This window comes from Procambarus clarkii, chromosome 7, assembly GCF_040958095.1.
Source record: "Procambarus clarkii isolate CNS0578487 chromosome 7, FALCON_Pclarkii_2.0, whole genome shotgun sequence".
Lineage (NCBI taxonomy): Eukaryota > Metazoa > Arthropoda > Malacostraca > Decapoda > Cambaridae > Procambarus > Procambarus clarkii.
In genome coordinates this window covers 19,941,066-19,961,037 of record NC_091156.1, presented here as the reverse complement: position 1 = coordinate 19,961,037, position 19,972 = coordinate 19,941,066, and the positions used below count along the sequence as shown (strand labels likewise).

The following is a 19,972-nucleotide window of genomic DNA, read 5'->3' as shown; positions in this document are numbered from 1 at the left end:
CAAAATCAAAGCACAAATCACCCAGAAAATTGAAGAGAAATCCCGCAAGTACTATTCGAGTCCTCACCAGTGACGAGATAACTGCTCCTAGGAGCTTTGCCACAAGCACGAGTTCTGCAAAGAAAGCACCCACTCAGAGCCCCACGAGTCAACAACATCGTATTGCCACCAGTCGAGACCAGTTCAGACCCATTAACTGTTGACCAATATGAGGTCTACAAAGCAGCTCTTTTCCACCTGGGTCAGCAGGCAGCTTTACAGGATTAAAACCACAATCCATTAAGCAAATTTTAAATCCTGCAGTTGGTGATGCTGCACAAGATCTTCTTATGGAACTCACAAGGTTCGTCAATGCGTGCCTGGCTGGTGATATACCCGAGGTCATCAGGCCCCTCTTCTTCGGTGCCTCCCTTTGTGCTCTCACCAAGAAGGATGGGGGAATCAGGCCAATCGCTGTAGGCAACACACTCCGATACCAAGTTGCCAAGGCTGCCACGAGGGTTGTCAGCCAACAAATGGCTGAATTGCTGAAACCAATTCAGCTGGGATTTGGAATCCCCAAGACTGTGAAATGGCTGCTCATGCAGCACGAGCATACATCACCAACATTTCTGACGAAAAGACCCTGCTCAAACTGGACTTTAAAAATGCCTTTAACATGGTCAGAAGAGATGCAATGCTCTGTGCTGTACATTAGCCATTTCTTGCCCCTCAACTTGTTCAATCTATCTTGCTACAGTGGTGAATCAAAATTGTTCTTTGGCAAACAATAAATCAGATCACATGAAGGTGTTTAGCAAGTTGATCCTCTAGCTCCTCTTCTTTTCTGCTTAGTCTTAAAAGAAATCACCGAAAGCTTGGCCAGCGAGTTCAACATCTGATTTTTGGATGATGGCCCCCTTAGACCACCTCTTGGAAGACATCAGAAAAATAAAGGAGCAAGAAGTAAGCTTGGGTCTCTTCCTTTATAAACCCTTCCAAGTGTGTAAGTAGTCTCCTCCAGCACAGACATCATAGCTGGAATAGGATCTGTCTTGCCCGGAGCCTATGTCATTAGGGCTGTGAACAGCAATCTCCTTGGAGCCCCCTTGGGTCTAACGCCATTGAGGAGATCCTCAATAAGAAAATCACAGACCTCAGGAGGATGGAAGACAAGAGGGGTGACATCGATACTCATGACACTTTTTATCTACTTGCTAAATGCCTATTACTTACCGAGGCTAACCTAATTTCTGAGGTGTGCCCCAACTTACAAATGTGTGTGATGTGGAGGGCTAATGTTAAGGCATGGGTTACTAGGCAATTTTTTACCGAGTTGGTGAATGGGGTGGTGTGCCCTGCCATCAAAAAACATCTGCAGGAGAACAGTTTGCCACTCAAGGCCCTGCTTCTCCTCGACAGTGCTCCTGCCCATCCTCCATGCTTGGAGAATTCATTGATGGAGGAATTTAGTTTTGTTACAGTAAAGTTCCTGCCTCCCAACACCATTCCTCTACTTCAGCCTATGGACCAGAAAATCATTGCCAATTTTAAGAAACTTTATGAAAGAGCACTTTTTCGGAGATGTGTCGAAGTGATGGATACCACACAACTCGCCCTCAAAGAGTTCTGGAAAAACCATTTTAACATTTGTAGTGCTTTAAAACTCGTAGACAAAGCCTGGCAAGAAGTGACCGCAAGAACCATGATCTCTGGCTGGAGAAAATTGTGGCCTGAATGTGTTGCAGAATGAGATTTCGAGGGGTTTGAGTCCGAACCTGAAGTGCCTCTTGTTGAGGAAATTGTTTCTCTGGGCCATCAATTGGGCTTTGAGTTGGATGGTGCTGATGTGGAGTTGGTGGAGGAACACAACGAACTGACCACCGAAGAACTCCAAGCCCTTCAAAAGGAGCAGCAAGAAGAGGTAGCTGAGGAAATTTCTTCAGGGGAGGAGGAGGCAGTACTGATTGTCCCTTCCTCAAAAATTAAGAAAATGTGTGCAGCATGGGAAGAACTGCAAACTTTTGCTGAAACGACTCACCCAAATTAAGCTCCAGTAGGCCGTTGCCTTAACCTTATCAATGACACTGTGATGTTTTAACATTTGTCGGTAGATCACTACCGACAAATGTTAAAATGAAGGGAAAAACAAGTGTCTTTTGACAAATTTTTGGTGAGACAAACAAGCAGTGAACCACAATCAGGTCCTAGTGGTATGCAGGCAAAACGTAGGAGAGTCTACACCAGAGAAAACATCACTGCCTGATGTTATAATTGAAGGGGACACCACTTCCAAACAGTAACACCTCTCCTCCTCCCACCTCATCACAATCTTCCATACGCCATCGAGAGCCCTCCATAAAATTAAGATAAACATATATACTGCCTTGTAGTTTGAGAAAAAAATTGTATTCAGTATAAAATGCATTTGCATGTTAATATTTTGGAGGGTGGGGAACGGACTAATTAAATTCCCTTTATTTCTTATGGGAAAAATTGATTCGGCTTACGATGTGTCTCTGGGAACGGATTACCATTGTAAATTGAGGCCCCACTATCTGGAATAATCAAGCGTACTTTTGACTAAGGAAAAGGCAGTGATTCAATTGTATTAATCTCTGGTGCACCCCCATTTGGATTGCTGTATCCAAGCATGGAGACCCCATCTTCATGAGGACATAGCTGCTCTGGAAAAAAAAGTACAATACCGGGCAACAAAAATCATTCCAGAGCTAAGTCAACTCATTAACGAGGAACAGTTGAGGGCCACAGGGCTAACACTGCAAACCAGGCATGACAGGTCAGATCTCATTGAAACTTAAAATACTGAACAATTTGGAGGATGTTGATAAGGAAAATTTCTTCAAAAGGCAAGACGTAACACAAACAATGAGCAACGGTTTCAAGCTCAACAAGCCACAATGTAGGACTGAGAACAGGAGATGCTTCTTCACCCACAGGGTTATAAACCCATGGAACTGCCTACTCACCAAAGCCGTAAATGCCTAAATTCTTAACATTTAATCACTCTACTGCCCAGAGTGCCCTTAGGTGCTCTAAGAGTTGCTATTTTTTTAATTAGGCTATATTTAATGTTTACATCACTGTGTGTTTTGAAATTAAAATGATTGAGTTTGGGAACATTTTGACATTAACGTTACCTAAACATTTATACAAGCAACAAAAATATGTCCTTAACAATTGCACTATGAAGTTTCAGTCAAAACCACGTGCACAGTAAAAGGACAGCTGGAAAAGATCATGAAGGCAAATGGGGGGGATTAGACAAGCCATCGGCTTCCTGTCCTCATCGAGGCCACTAGTGTTTATGGTTCTCAGGTAAAACTCAGGTATAAAGCCTACTGGAGTCTACTCTCTAATAAACATTTGTCAAACACACCTATCCGATTTGCCAAACATACCAATGGGGGAGCCGGTCGGCCGAACGGACAGCACGTGGGACTTGTGATCCTGTGGTCTTGGGTTCGATCCCAGGCGCCGGCGAGAAACAATGGGCAGACTTTCTTTCACCCTATGCCCCTGTTACCTAGCAGTAAATTAGGTACCTGGGTGATAGTCAGCTGTCACGGGCTGCTTCCTGAGGGTGGAGGCCTGGTCGAGGACCGGGCCGCGGGGACACTAAAAAAGCCCCGAAATCATCTCAAGATAACCTCAAGAAGAGATCCGTATCTTCAACACAAACACTCCTCACTCCTAGGAGTTAAACAAAGTTAAAAGTGTCCAACTTGGGGAAAATTATATATTCCCTCTATAAATTATTTTATTTCTAGAGATAAATACTATATGGCAACACATCTAAAATATAATGCCAGGTCCTGACATGTGCAGACCTGAGGGTGTCCGGCCACTGGCTTCCCAGTAGAGTTAAATAATGGCACCAGCTACCCAAATGTTTGATAACTTATTTCTTGGGAACCACCAGTTATTTAGGTTTTATTTTAATGTCCAAGAGAGCATTGTTTGTTTGACATAAATTGATGGTTTTTTAACCCTTAGACAGTGATTATCATCAATTGTTGATTTACAGGGTAATGTGATTAACATATGAAGATTTAATAAATTACTGTCTGGGTTTTACACATATTGTATGATGCAAATATGGATATAATACGTCTATATGGATGTATTGGAGTTTACCTTGACCCACGAAAAAATCCTGCTGTCATTTTATGGTACAAATGCGGTTATCACGAATGTTACTAGGGAAATGCAGTCATCACCATATGATGATTTAAAAAATTATTGTCTGGGTTTTACATGTATAATTCATAATAAAATTCATTATGTTAGGGGACAGGAAGCCAGAGTGTATTCATACATGTTAGGCTTGTATTTAGGTAATGACTATTTCTCTATAGTTACTGTGAAATTGTTAAGTTTATTTGGAATTACTTATGGTACTGGTGTCTGGACATACAGTATTTATTTATCAGAGTAGTATTATTTATTTATCTTGGTAGTACAGTTGGGTTTGTTCTCGATTCACGATTGAGAATTTTGGGTTCGAATTCCAGGCGGGACAAATGGTTGGGCCCGTTTCCTGTCACCTCATGCCCCTGTCCACCTAGCAGGTACCCAGGAGTTAGTCAGCTTGTTGTGGGGTTGGATCCTGGGGAGGATCAGTAATTCGACCCTTGGGGGAACCTTGATATAAGCCAAACATGTACTATAGGCAAAAACTGGCTGCCTGTCCCCCGACAATTAATTATTATTATTATTATTATTATTATTATTATTATTATTAAAGGTCCAGATAGTATAGTCGAGTTCATTCTCGACGCACAACAGAGAATTCTGGGTCCGAATCCCGGGTGGGACAGAAATGATTGGGTACATTTCCTTTCATCTAATGCCTCTGTTCACATAGCAGTTAATAGGTACTCAGGAGCTAGTCAACTTCTTGTGGGGTTGCATCCTAGGTCAGATCAGTAATTTGGCCTGGGGGGGTGGGAAGGGGACCTAGATAAAAGCTAAACGTATATGAATACACCCTGGCTTCCCGTCCCCCGACACAATTATTTACATTTTTATTGAAGTACAGTGGTACCTCGGAACACGAGTGTCCCTGTATGCAAGTTTTTCGGAATACGAGCAGGATTTCCTCTGAAAATATGTCTCGGAAGGCGAGGGTTACCTCGGATGGCGAGTTTGTTGATACGCATTCAGAGCGACCTATTGCGTGGTGGTACGGCGATCGTCGCCCCTCCGCCCCTCAGTTTACCATTGTCTCCCGCCCAGTGACTATCCCTCCCTATCGGGAGCCGGTCGGCCGAGCGGACAGCACGCTGGACTTGTGATCCTGTGGTCCTGGGTTCGATCCCAGGCGCCGGCAAGAAACAATGGGCAGAGTTTCTTTCACCCTATGCCCCTGTTACCTAGCAGTAAAATAGGTACCTGGGTGTTAGTCAGCTGTCACGCGCTGCTTTCTGGGGGTGGAGGCCTGGTCGAGGACCGGGCCGCGAGGACACTAAAAAAAAAAAAAAAAGCCCCGAAATCATCTCAAGATAACCTCCTGAATTCTTCACAAGGATTTACAGTTTTATGTCGTTTTTTTGGCCATTTGAGCATAAAAGTTATTATATATCTCGCCATGGGTCTCAAGAAAGTCATTGATAAGGTTCAACCTAAGAAAATAGCTGTGAGTAGAGGTAGTAGAGGATGTCCCTTCTTGATTAAGAAAATGTGTGAAGTATGGGAAGAACTGCAAAGTTGAAAATCGAGCAGCGAGCCTCAACCAGGACCTAGTGGCACTGAGATAAAACGTGCCAGGGAGAGCACACCAGAAAGGTCCTCACTGCCTGATGTGATAATGGAAAGGGACTCCCCTTCCAAACAGTAACTCCTCTCCTCCTTCCCCCTCCTCACCATCTTCCATACGCCTACAGCATTCAACAGCAAGGTAAGTAATAACTTGAACATAGTTTTGTAGGTTTATTTAGATGAATTAGGTATAAAAATTTAGTTTGATGTGGGGTTTTTGGGGTAGTCAGGAACGGATTAATTCATTTCCCATTATTTCTTATGGGGAAATTAGCTTCGGAATTCGAGTTTCCGGAATACGAGCCGTCTCCAGGAATGAATTAAACTCTTAAAACTGAGGTACCCCTGTACTGTACTCATAATGCACTTTTCAAAGTATTTCCCCTTGTGTCATCCTACAGTTTAAGAACTATACATCTCTGAAAATTAGAAAACAAATTAAATCAAGTATGACCCATAAATTTGAAAATTTGCAAATTTTTTGCATAATTGGTTTCATTGTGAACTCACAATAGGGGATCCTAGGTTTGATTCCCAAGCAGGAGAAATTGTTAGGCATGTTTCCTTTTGCCTAATGCCTCTTTATCTACCAGTAAATAGGTACCCGGGAGTTAGGCAATTGTTGTTGGGTTGCATCCTGGGGAGGCTCAGTACTTGGTCCTTGGGGACCTCTATACAAGCTTAGCTTAAAGTATAATATACACACGCTAACTGTCCCTGACAAAAATTATAGACACGTGAACACGATAATATTAAATTTAACTGGTTACTATTAGATACCATTAGTTTTATGGATCCTATAGTATGGTGGTCTATATCCTCAGCTCACAACCCCAGGACCCAGGTTCAATTCCTGGGCAGGTCAGAAACGGGGCAAGTTTTCCTTTCACCTCTTTTACCGTAGCAGTATGTGAGAGTTAAGCAGTTGGCTGCATCCTGGGGCAGGTTAGTAGTTACCTTCAGGGGACCTCAGGCCTAAGTACTGGCTTCCTGTCTCTGACAAAGGGAATCATTAACATTAAAATAGCCTATTGTATAATTTTGTCTTTTTGAGACGAAAGTTGTCTAATCTTTTAAGATGACAAATGCAATTAAAAGTTATTTGAGACTTGCCAAGTGCAACTAAAAGAACATTTTGCCTCAATATTGTTAATATTAATGTCATTTGACTGTTTGATATATATAATACTGTATATATACATATATTTTATATATATTTTATATATTGTCTGAAATGCTATGCATGTTAAGTGGCTTTGCATGAATATAAGAACACCAATGTTATATACTCTCACAAACTCTATGTACCTTCTTGAATATAATAAATAATTTTACAAGAAAGAAAAATTGCTCCAGCAGTGCCCCTTACGGCACTCCCGTGACTTGTAAGCAGACATGGATATATTGTATCCCACTTTGGACAAAAAGTCAAACATGGCCTACCGAATATTCCCCTAAAGCCACATATGAGGCCGAGACCAGGTATTTACCCCCTGGCAGTTATTATAGCCAGTTTTAACTGTCCTTGCCACTAATGTCCCCAAGCGTCGCACCACTAACCTACAACGCCAGTCCACTAGTCATCTTCTGGAATATATTCCCAAGACAATTTAACTAAGAGCTATGCACGTTTCATCGTAATCAGTTGAGTATTTAAAGGTCCATTCAGTGAAGCTGTAAGAATTTACCTGGTGACGACAGGATAAGATGTCCCCATGAAGGCCACAGAGCCCGGACTGGTTGTGGTAGCAGTTGACGCTCTGTTGGCACAGATTGTCGTCCAGGACCACTCCGTCATACATTCTTATGTATCCCAAGGCTAACACGATCAAGAAATGTTGAAATGGAGCCATAATGTCTTTGTGGTAGACGAGTGCTGTAGTGCACACCGCCCCTCCCCGAGATCCCGTCCTCACTGTCAGCTTGTACCCCACACAGCCCAGTCTGGCCCGTGTGCGCACTCTGACGCACACACGCACTCTCCCATTATTGTTTATTATTTATTTATTTATCTATATATACAAGAGTTGTTACATTCTTAAACGGCCACTAGCACGCGTAGCGTTTCGGGCCGGTCCTTAGTCCTATGTTCCCCGGAATATGACCCCACCAAATCGTTTAACAACCAGATACCCATTTTATTGTTGGGTGACCAGAGGCTACATTTGAGTGACGCCCAATAAATCTTCCCCGGCCAGGATACGAACCCCGGACAAAGTGCTCGTGAAACGCCAGGCGAGTGTCTTATCACTACACCACGGGGATTGCTTTAGCATTTAGGAATAAGGTTTTGTACATGTACATAGTATGTACATGGCAATGTGTGGAGTTAGTTTAGTTCATTTATTATGCACCCAATACCCATCCTGTGGGCGGTAGTGGAAAGGGTTACAGAGGCACATAATGGGCTCAGGGACTGAACCCCACAATTCATTTAGCTAAGCAAGTTACAATCTTGATGAGCTAGTTACAAAATTCAATACATATCGTCACATCACCAATGGGTTCGAGATCGACAACAAGTATTGTTTCTAAATTAAGCAATATGTGACATATGTGGAGAACTGGTGTCACAATTAATATGTTGATCCTGCACACCGCCCCCATCTAGTATACCGACCGTTTTTGATACTTTTTTTGCGATGTGTTGTGTGCGGGTGCTGAAGTTCAGTCTTTTGTGTAGGCAGGTGTGCAGGACAAACATATAAATTGTGACACTAGCTCTCCACACATGTCAGTTGCTTAATTTAGAACCTGTACTTGAGGTCGATCTCGAACCCATTGTTGATGTGACGACTTATATTGAATTTTGTAACTAGCTCATCAAGATTGTAACTTGCTTAACTAAATGAATTGTGGGGTTCAGTCCCTGAGCCCATTATGTGCCTCTGTAACCCTTTCCACTACCGCCCACTAGATGGGTATGGGGTGCATAATAAATGAACTAAACTAAACTAACTAACTTTTATTGGTAATGTTAACATTGTCTATCTGAATTGAATATGATTGGATGATTTACTACCTAATTAAATGTAGTAGGTCTTTTCTATGTTTAATGTAAGTTTATTGGTTGACATCTATGAGTGGACTTTTTTAGATTCATTATTGACAATATTATTTAGTGTGTGTGTGTGGGGGGAGGGGTTAGGATCAGAACTGATGAAGGCAGTATCGTCAACAAATAGTATAGATGACTACATCCGATCCTATCTTAGTGACAGACACCAATATGTAACCATCAATGATACAACTTCTTCCACTCTACCAATTACCGTTGGAGTGCCACAGGGCAGCATCTTAGGACCTCTTCTATTTCTTATATATATAAACGATCTGCCTAATGTCTCTAATATTCTCAAACCTATATTGTTTGCTGACGATACTACCCTTATCTACTCAAACCTCAACCCACATACACTAAATAATGTTGTGAATAATGAATTAAAAAAAGTCCACTTATGGATGTCAACGAACAAACTAACATTAAACATCGAAAAGACTTACTACATCTTATTTGGTAGCAAATCATCAAATGCAATTCAGCTACAGATAGACAACATTAACATCAGTAATAAAAATGATGGCAAGTTTCTTGGCCTATTCCTAGACAAGAGACTCAACTTCAGCACCCACATTCAACACATAACTAAGAAAGTCTCTAAGACAGTTGGTATACTCTCCAAAATCAGATATTATGTTCCTAACTCTGCTCTCCTCTCACTATATTATGCACTAATCTACCCCTATCTTAATTATGGTATCTGTGCATGGGGGTCTACCACTGCAAACCACCTTAAGCCCATCATCACACAGCAAAAATCTGCTATCAGAATAATAACTAACTCTGCTTTCAGACAACACTCAGCTCCCTTGTTTAAATCCCTAAACTTGCTAAATATTAACTCCCTCCACACATTCTCTTGTGTCAACTACATTTACAAAACCCTGTTCTTAAATGCAAACCATGCTCTGAAACTCTCCCTGGACAGATGTAATAGGACCCATTATCACCACACCAGAAATAAATATCTCTTTGATATCCCCAGGGTCAAACTTAATCTGTGTAAACACTCTATGCAAATTAAGGGACCTAGTCTATGGAACTCACTCCCTAGTGAATTGAAAAACTGTAAAACTTTTGCCTTACTTAAAAGCAAAACCAAAAAGTACCTAACTTCATCTATTTAGTTTCCAACACTGAGCTTTAAATTTGCTCTGTACCTAGTGTTACCCAATCTCCTAATTTTTATGTAACATCAAACAACCTTATCATTGTGTTCATTGCTGTCTTCTTTTATGTGCTAGCCATATGCTGTATTGTGACTACCAATTTTTGTCAACTACCATTCAAGCTGTCATTGCAATCAATCTTATATTGTTTCTGCTGTATTGTGCCTACCAATTTGTTGTCAACTACCATTTTAAGCTGTCATTGCAATCAATCATAGCTACCTATGTGCTTTAATATACTGTACCTATAATTTTCTCTCATCTTCTTTTTTTTTCATTCCATGTAATCTGTTATCATTTTTTGTCTATAAATTTTGCAAGTATTTACCTCCTTAAAATTTTCTTAGATTAAGGACCTGCCCGAAACACTGCGCGTGCTAGTGGCTTTACAAGACTGTAATTACCATATTTGTATCCTCACATTCCTTATGTACATTCTTGTATATGCATAAATAAATAAATAAATAAATAAATAAATAAATAAATAAATAGGTTTAAGAATGTTAGAAACATTTGGTGGCAAATCATTGATGTATATAAGAAATTAGATTTATACAATTATTGAAGATTTATACAATTGAATCACTACCTTCTTTTCCTTAGAGTTAAAGGCACGCTTGATTATTCCAAGGGTTTGGTTAATTTTTTGACTGCTGATCCTACCTGTTGTGCAACTTTCAGTGAATGGTGGATTTTGACTCCAAGTAGTACATACATACATACTCTTTTTCTTCATCAAACTGCTTCGGGGAAATGGGAGGACCATTGACAAGCCGCCGGCTTCATGTCCTCGTCGAGGCCATTAGTGTTAGTGGCCTTCGGGTAAAATTCAGGACGGACCGAAACGTCGCCGCTTCTCCATCTTTTGATGTGTGCCCTGGAAACACAAACCGAAACTGTCTCTATTTTCTGTTTGTTACAACTTGTAATAAAGCTGTTAAATCTTGGCTTAACGTGTTTATGACGTATTAGAACGTTGTTACAACTTGCTATATTGGTTGTTATAACTGGTTAGGTGTTAAAACTTGTTCGAACGTTGTACCAACGTCGTAGTTTCGGAGTTTGTTTGGCGGGTGGTGTGGTCCTCATATCTTTAGCCACGTTATTGTGACACATCGTGTGCATTTGCTTAGTTCACGTAGGCTATATAAGGCTTCATGTATCATTCTCATATCCTACTTTACCATATATCTTTGTGTCATCTGCAAATTTGATAATGTGGATTGAAATACTCTCATCCATATCGTTAGTGTATATATGACAAAAAGCATGGATACCAGAGGTTGGCCCCAAAATAAACCCCTGTGGTACCCTACTTACCACATTTCTCCAGTCAGATTCACTCCCATTTAGCATGACCCTTTGTTTTCTTGGTTTTAACCATTGTTATATTCATTCCAGTAATCTACCATTTATTCCATGAGCCTGCAAATTTCCTCGCCAGTCTTACATGTGGTATCTTATCAAAGGCTTTAGAAAAATCCAAGTATACTACATCCACCGGGAGTCCTTTATCTGAGTAGCTCGTTACCGGTTCCAAAACTGTGAGCAAGTTTGTAAGGCAGGATCTATTTTTAACAAACCCATGTTGCGTCGATATTATAAAGTTGTTTACTGAAAGATGGTGAATGATTCTCTCCCTTACGATTCTCTCCATGAGTGTGTAAATGTGAGATCGGCCGGTAGTTTTCTGCCGAGCTCCTTCTGTCTTTTTTGAAAATATGGGTGACATTTGCATATTTCCACTCTGGGGGGGGGGGGGGGACTATCCCTTGGTCCAGAGATTTTGTGAAAAATAGCTTCAGCGGTAGGCATAGTTCTTCTGCCAGTAGGAGGGGTGTAAAGGAGAGAGAGAGAGAGAGAGAGAGAGAGAGAGAGAGAGAGAGAGAGAGAGAGAGAGAGAGAGAGAGAGAGAGAGAGAGAGAGAGAGAGAGAGAGAGAGAGAGAGACCGCCACTTCTCTGAATCTGAAGAAACTATCACTATCCACCTTGTTTATTTCCATCAGTATCTTGTATGTTACGATCATATTCCTTTCGTTCCATCCTCTAGAATTGCGAGATGTACTTTTGTTAACCTTCCGCCCGAAACGCCTGCTTCTGCCCGAAACGCTTTGCGTAATAGTGGCTTTAGGCATTGTATGTACTAGCTCTATCTATAAAGCCAACAAACTTTGTAAAATCTCTTTATGTATGTACATTTACCTAAATAAATATTTTAATTCTAATTCTAATTCTAAACCTATCCTCATTGCTTAACCCTCTTTTGCTTGCAGGCAGTGATGGGGAGGGGGGGGGAGGAGAGGATGAACTTCGGCTCTTTGATTCCGCCCCTGAACTGCCAATCAACTGGTTTACAAGTTACTGAACCTTTTGGGCTTTATCATATCTTTATTGAGTGTTTATGAGACTGCCTCCACCATACTCTTCCTAATGTATTCCATTTATTTATTACTATGACAATGGAACAAATCTTTCTAATGTCTCTGTGGCTCATTTGGGTACTAAGTTTCCATCTGTGCCCCCTTGGGTGAGTACCACCTATACCAAATATTTGGTCTCTGTTCCGTCAATTCTTCTGAGAAATTTGTTGTAATTATGTCTCTCATAATTCTTCTGTTTTCCAGTGACGTGAGGCTTAATTCCTGTAGCCTCTCCTCGTTGCTTATTCCTCTTATCTACTCTTGTAGCATAACTCTCAAACTTCTCTTGCTTCATCTTGTGTTTCATTAAATAGAGACTCCACGCCGGAGCTGCATATTCCAGGATTGGTCTGATGTTTGTGATAATAAAGGCTCAGAATTATTTCTTACGCAAGTTTCTAAAGGCAGTTCTTCCGTTGGTTAACTTAGTAAGTGCCACAGGTGATATCATTTTGACATGGGCTTCAGGAGACAAGTTCGTTGTGATATCAGCCCCACGATCTTTCTTTCTACCTGATTCTTGAACGATTTCATCCCCCAATTGGCACAGTGTATCTGCTCCTGCTCCCTGCACCTATTTTCATTACTGTACACTTTCTTGAGTTAAACTCTTGAAGCCATTTATTGGATTATTTTGTGTGTAAATATACATGAAGCTTACCATTCCCAACCCCACATGAAGCTTGCTAAGGATGCTACAGGATCTCTCTCTTTCTCACAGGATGCTACAGGATCTCTCTCTCTCTCACAGGATGCTACAGGATCTCTCTCTCACAGGATGCTACAGGATCTCTCTCCCTCTCACAGGATGCTACAAGACCTCTCTCTCTCTCTCACAGGATGCCACAGGATCTCTCTCTCTCTCTCTCTCTCTCTCTCTCTCTCTCTCTCTCTCTCTCTCTCTCTCTCTCTCTCTCTCTCTCTCTCTCTCTCTCTCTCTCTCTCTCACACACACACACAGGATACTACAGGATCTCTCTCTCTCACAGGATGCTACAGGATCTCTCTCTCTCACAGGATGCTACAGGATCTCTCTCTCTCTCACAGGATGCTACAAGATCTCTCTCTCTCTCTCACAGGATGCTACAGGATCTCTCTCTCACAGGATGCTACAGGATCTCTCTCTCTCTCACAGGATGCTACAGGATCTCTCTCTCTCTCACAGGATGCTACAAGATCTCTCTCTCACTGGATGCCACAGGATCTCTCTCTCTCTCTCTCTCTCTCTCTCTCTCTCTCTCTCTCTCTCTCTCTCTCTCTCACAGGATGCTACAGGATCTCTCTCTCTCACAGGATGCCACAGGATCTCTCACAGGATGCCACAGGATCTCTCACAGGATGCCACAGGATCTCTCACGGGATGCCTCAGGATCACTCTCACAGGATGCCTCAGGATCTCTCACAGGATGCCACAGGATCTCTCACACAGGATGCCACAGGATCTCTCACAGGATGCCACAGGATCTCTCACAGGATGCCACAGGATCTCTCTCACAGGATGTCACAGGATCTCTCTCACAGGATGCCACATTATCTCTCTCACAGGATGCCACAGGATCTCTCTCACAGGATGCCACAGGATCTCTCTCACAGGATGCCACGGGATCTCTCCCACAGGATACCACAGGATCTCTCACAGGATGCCACAGGATCTCTCACAGGATGCCACAGGATCTCTCTCACAGGATGCCACAGGGTCTCTCACGGGATGCCTCAGGATCACTCTCACAGGATGCCTCAGGATCTCTCACAGGATGCCACAGGATCTCTCACACAGGATGCCACAGGATCTCTCTCACAGGATGCCACAGGATCTCTCACAGGATGCCACAGGATCTCTCTCACAGGATGCCACAGGCTCTCTCTCACAGGATGCCACATTATCTCTCTCACAGGATGCCACAGGATCTCTCTCACAGGATGCCACAGGATCTCTCTCACAGGATGCCACAGGATCTCTCTCACAGGATGCTACAGGATCTCTCTCACAGGATGCCACAGGATCTCTCTCACAGGATGCCACAGGATCTCTCTCTCTCACAGGATGCCACAGGATCTCTCTCTCTCACAGGATGCCACAGGATCTCTCTCACAGGATCTCTCTCACAGGATCTCTCTCACAGGATCTCTCTCACAGGATGCCACAGGATCTCTCTCACAGGATGCTACAGGATCTCTCACACAAGATGCCACAGGATCTCTCTCACAGGATGCCACAGGATCTCTCACAGGATGCCACAGGATCTCTCTCACAGGATGCCACAGGATCTCTCACAGGATGCCACAGGATCTCTCTCACAGGATGCCACAGGATCTCTCTCACAGGATGCTACAGGATCTCTCTCACAGGATGCCACAGGATCTCTCTCACAGGATGCCACAGGATCACTCTCTCTCACAGGATGCCACAGGATCTCTCTCTCTCACAGGATGCCACAGGATCTCTCTCTCTCACAGGATGCCACAGAATCTCTCTCTCACAGGATGCCACAGGATCTCTCTCACAGGATCTCTCTCACAGGATGCCACAGGATCTCTCTCACAGGATGCCACAGGATCTCTCTCACAGGATGCTACAGGATCTCACACAGTATGCCACTGAATCTCTCACAGGATGCCACAGAATCTCTCACAGGATGCCACAGGATCTCTCTCTCACAGGATGCCACAGGATCTCACAGGATGCCACAGGATCTCTCTCACAGGATGCTACAGGATCTCTCTCACAGGATGCCACAGGATCTCTCTCACAGGATGCCACAGGATCACTCTCTCTCACAGGATGCCACAGGATCTCTCTCTCTCACAGGATGCCACAGGATCTCTCTCTCACAGGATGCCACAGAATCTCTCTCTCACAGGATGCCACAGGATCTCTTTCACAGGATGCCACAGGATCTCTCTCACAGGATGCCACAGGATCTCTCTCACAAGATGCCACAGGATCTCTCACAGGATGCCACTGAATCTCTCACAGGATGCCACAGAATCTCTCACAGGATGCCACAGGATCTCTCTCTCACAGGATGCCACAGGATCTCACAGGATGCCACGGGATCTCTCTCACAGGATGCCACAGGATCTCTCTCTCACAGGATGCCTCAGGATCTCTCTCACACAGGATGCCACAGGATCTCTCTCACAGGATGCCACAGGATCTCTCTCACAGGATGCTACAGGATCTCTCACAGGATGCCACAGAATCTCTCACAGGATGCCACAGAATCTCTCACAGGATGCCACAGGATCTCTCTCTCACAGGATGCCACAGGATCTCACAGGATGCCACGGGATCTCTCTCACAGGATGCCTCAGGATCTCTCTCAAAGGATGCCACAGGATCTCTCTCACGGGAAGATGATAACATCTACCAGACTCCGTCATCATGCCGGATGAACCTTGATGATATCTTCAAATATTTTAGAATAAATATAATATATAATCAATGAGAGACATACTACTGTGACATACTACTGGGTCTTTGTTCATTATTAGACTTTATATAATAGCATGGGGTACCCGGCGTTGCCCGGGTCTGTCTGTCTTTCTGTTTCTACCAATATGTATCTATTTCTGTCTATATCTAGCTTTCTATCTTAGCTATCTCTCTAGCTCTATTTCTCTATCTAGCTATCTCTGTTCCCCCTTTCGTCCCACCCCTCTTTCCCCATTCTTTCGTGCCCTTTCTCTCTCCCTCTTTTTCCTTCCATGTCCCTTTCTCTCCATCTCCCTTAAACCCGTCCTCAAATCAAGTCCATTCCATCCAGCAATCGAACCCAAAGACGCATTCGAAAATTTTAACAAGCTGTTCATTCAAAATAGGAATTTTCTCAGATATACATTTGTATTATTATATATTAGCATATTGTACATATTTATGCACTGGTTAGGTTAGGTGTTTAGGTTCTGTTGGCGATTATTTGTAGTACGTGGGCAACCCGTCCTCGACTCAAGTCCATTACATCCAGCGGTCAACCCCACAGACGCATTCATAAATTTTAATATGCTGTTCATTCAAAACGGGAATTTTCTCAAGTATAAATTAATATTATAATATATTAGCATATTGTGCATATATAGGCATAGGTTAGGTTAGGTTAGGTGTTTAGGTTCTGTTGGTGATTATTTGTATTTGTAGTACGTGGGTGAAGCATTTATAGCGTTGTGATTCGAACAAAATTCGTCAGTGAAACACTTGTTCCGGATATGTTCGAACGTCAGCAGTTGTGAGTCGTGTGTAAACCGCTTTTCATTCATAAACAGGGGGTTTGGCGGATGCATGGAATCACTTTTGGATCTTTGTTTGGAGGACGGGCTGACGTGGGTGAAGCATTTACAGCGTTGTGGTTCGAACAAAAGTCGTCAGTGAAGCACTTATTCCGGAAGTGTTCGAACTTCATCAGTTGTGAGTCGTGTGCAAATCATTTTTCATTCATAAACAGGGGGTTTGGCAGGTGCATGGAATGGACTTTAAATCTTTGTTTATGAGGAGAGGCTGCTGCCTTCCATCCCCCCCCCCCTACCTTGAACCGGTAGACATTTCCAGTTATATATAATGTAAATGATGAAAATATAATGAAAATGTAAAATCAACTTCATTTCTATGTTCTCTGTTAACCCCCAATAATAATTTCTTGTAAATAAATAAATAAAATAAATAAATAAATAAATAAAAATGCTCTGCCTGAAACGTTCTGCTTGTAAGTGGGTTTGCAAGAGTGTAAAAACACAAATGTTATGTACTCTCACAAACCCAATGTACCTTCTTGTATATAAGTACATAAAAATAAATAAAATGCGCGGGTAAAAGGCGGGAGTAACCTCAACCCTTCTACGGACACAACATGAACGATTTCATACCGTTTCATCTTCAGACTTCATAAAAATCGCTCTCGGGTTACAGATGTTGTTGTTGTTAAAGATTCGCTACCTGGAACAAAGTTCCAAGTAGCACGGGCTATGGTGAGCCCGTAGTACAGGAGATATTTCTTTAAACATTTAACTTAGGCCTACCCCGAGCAGCTTATGTCTGAGGCCTGCCATAGACACTGTCCCCCTCCAACCTTGAACAGACAGACATTCTCTAAAACTACAATATTGAATAATATGTCATGCATATGGGGGCCTGACGGCTGAGTGGACAGCGCTCGGTATTCGTAGTCCTTAGGTTCTGGGTTTAATCCCCGGCGGAGGCGTAAACAAAGGGGTAGTTTCTTTCACCCTGATGCGCCTGTTCACCTAGCAGTAAATAGGCACCTGGGAGTTAGACAGCTGCTACAGGCTGCTTCCTGGGGATATGTAACAAGAAGAAGGTTTCGTCGAGGACCGGGCCGCGGGGACCCTAATCCCTGAAATCATCTCAAGATAACCTCAAGATAACCCCAAGATAACGTCAAGATAACCACAAGATAACCTCAAGATAAGGGCAGATTACTGTGTCACACTATCTTAGTGGGTTCATTATAGAACCCTCATGCAGCCTGTGGACATATTTTTGTTTAGTGAGGCCCATTTATTATTCACCCTCATACTTACATAATGATGCCAGGAACTGAACCCAAATATTGGTTTAGCTGAGCAAATTGCATCATTGATGAAGTAGTTACACAGTTTGTGAACATATAAACTTCAAAGTTCTGTTTAGCGTATTTAATAGAAGATTATAGTTATATAATAAGGGTCAGCTATTATGTAACTCCTCCAATGTTGTATAGAGTAATTTAGTATTAATTAGTTGATTAAGAGGTCCATGAAGTCATATGGGTGAATACCAGGAAGGTTATAGTGCCATCTATAGAACTATAATTATATAGTGTCAAGTACTTTACCACAAGGATTTTTAAGCTAAAGTCTTTTGGAGAACTATACAAAGTTTACATTTGGCTATCATGAACCCCGAGCCCATCTTGCCAGCCCGTCCTCCAAACAGAGAGCCAAAAGTGATTCCATGCACCCGCCAAACCCCCTGTTTATGAATGAAAAACGGTTTACACACGACTCACAACAGATGACGTCCGAACACTTCCGGAACAAGTGATTCGCTGACAACTTTTGTTCGAACCACAACGCTATAAATGCTTCACCCATGAACTACAAATCAGAACCTAAACACCTAAACTAACATAACCAATGCCTAACTATGCGCAGTATACTAATATACATAACAATATTAATTTATATTTGAGAAATTTCCTATTTTGATTGAATAGCATGTTAACATTTATGAATGCGTCTTTGGGGTCGACCGCTGGATGGAATGGACTGGGTCTGAGGACGGGTTGCATCTTGTGTTCGGGGAACCCATCTGCCCATCTGAGGTTGAAGGTCTACCTCAGCAGGTGGTGCACGCTACGAACCCTGTCTCGTGTAGAGAGATTTTGGTGGAGACAAGTTTTGTAACAATTTAGCTAAAGGAGAGACAGCTACATAAATGCAGTAAAGTATATATTTCCTGAAAAAACCTACAGCTGGCAGCTGGGAGGTCGTGTGTTGCTGTTATCACTCCGCCATGGAAACTAGTACCTAGAGTTGGAGATTTATTGCGGAGTACTTATACATTGTATGGGAATGTTTTGTGAAGGAAAAAAATTGTGAAGGACTCATTTATATAACCTACTAAGAGAGTAAAGTTAAAAATGAGTAATGATAGAGTTTGACCAGGACTGATGAGAGATCTGGTATCAAGGGGCGAGTGATGGGGCAAGACCGGGCAGATGCCATTTTACTCTGGACGGAGGAGCTTCGTGTTGACTTACAGATGGAGTTTTTGAGGGTTAACTCCTACCAGATATCCAGGTAAGCCATAATTTTGTATTTATTCAAGTTTCAAAGAGTAAACATTGGCAACAGTTTATAAATGAGTGTCACAGTAAAATGAAATGGAGTAAACGTGATAGGCTATCAGAGCTACCTCAGCAGGTGGTATCTGTCACTCTTTGCGATATCAGACACACAAACCTTGTGGTTACTTTGCGTGGATTCCGGGGGTTAAGGTTCCCACGGCCCGGTCTCTGATCAGGCCTCCTGGTTGCTGGACTAGTCAACCAGGCTGTTGGACGCGGCTGCTCGCAGCCTGACGTATGAGTCACAGCCTGGTTGATCAGGTATCCTTTGGAGGTACTTATCCAGTTCTCTCTTGAACACTGTGAGGGGTCGGCCAGTTATGTCCCTTATGTGTAGTGGAAGCGTGTTGAGCAGTCTCTGGCCTCTGATGTTGATAGAGTTCTCTCTGAGTACCTGTTGCACCTCTGCTCTTCAACGGGGGTATTCTGCACATCCTGCCATGTCTTCTGGTCTCATGTGATGTTATTTCTGTGTGCAGGTTTGGGACCAGCTCCTCTACTATTTTTCACGTGTAGATTATTATGTATCTCTCCCGCCTGCGCTCAAGGGAGTACAGATTTAGGCTCTTTAGTCGGTCCCAATAGTTTAAATGTTTTACTGAGTGGATTCTAGCAGTAAAGGATCTCTGCACGCTCTCCAGGTCAGCAATTTCTCCAACTTTGAAAGGGGCTGTCATTGTGCAGCAGTACTCCACTCTAGAGAGCACTAGCGTCTTGAA

General features: G+C 42.7%; 1 protein-coding gene and 1 non-coding gene across 2 annotated transcripts in view; one reads left to right on the top strand and one right to left on the bottom strand.

Annotated features, from left to right (window-relative positions):
• LOC123761398 (uncharacterized) overlaps positions 1-7,719 on the bottom strand; it is a 61,332-nt gene extending 53,613 nt beyond the window's left edge. The window contains exon 1 of the transcript XR_011224854.1: positions 7,449-7,719. This is a non-coding gene — a transcript (uncharacterized protein). The remainder of the gene's footprint in view (positions 1-7,448) is intronic.
• Positions 7,720-17,842: 10,123 nt separating this feature from the next.
• LOC123761397 (uncharacterized) overlaps positions 17,843-19,972 on the top strand; it is a 59,664-nt gene continuing 57,534 nt past the window's right edge. Inside the window, exon 1 of the mRNA XM_045747410.2 lies at positions 17,843-19,206. The gene's annotated coding sequence lies outside the window, so the exon portion shown is untranslated. The remainder of the gene's footprint in view (positions 19,207-19,972) is intronic.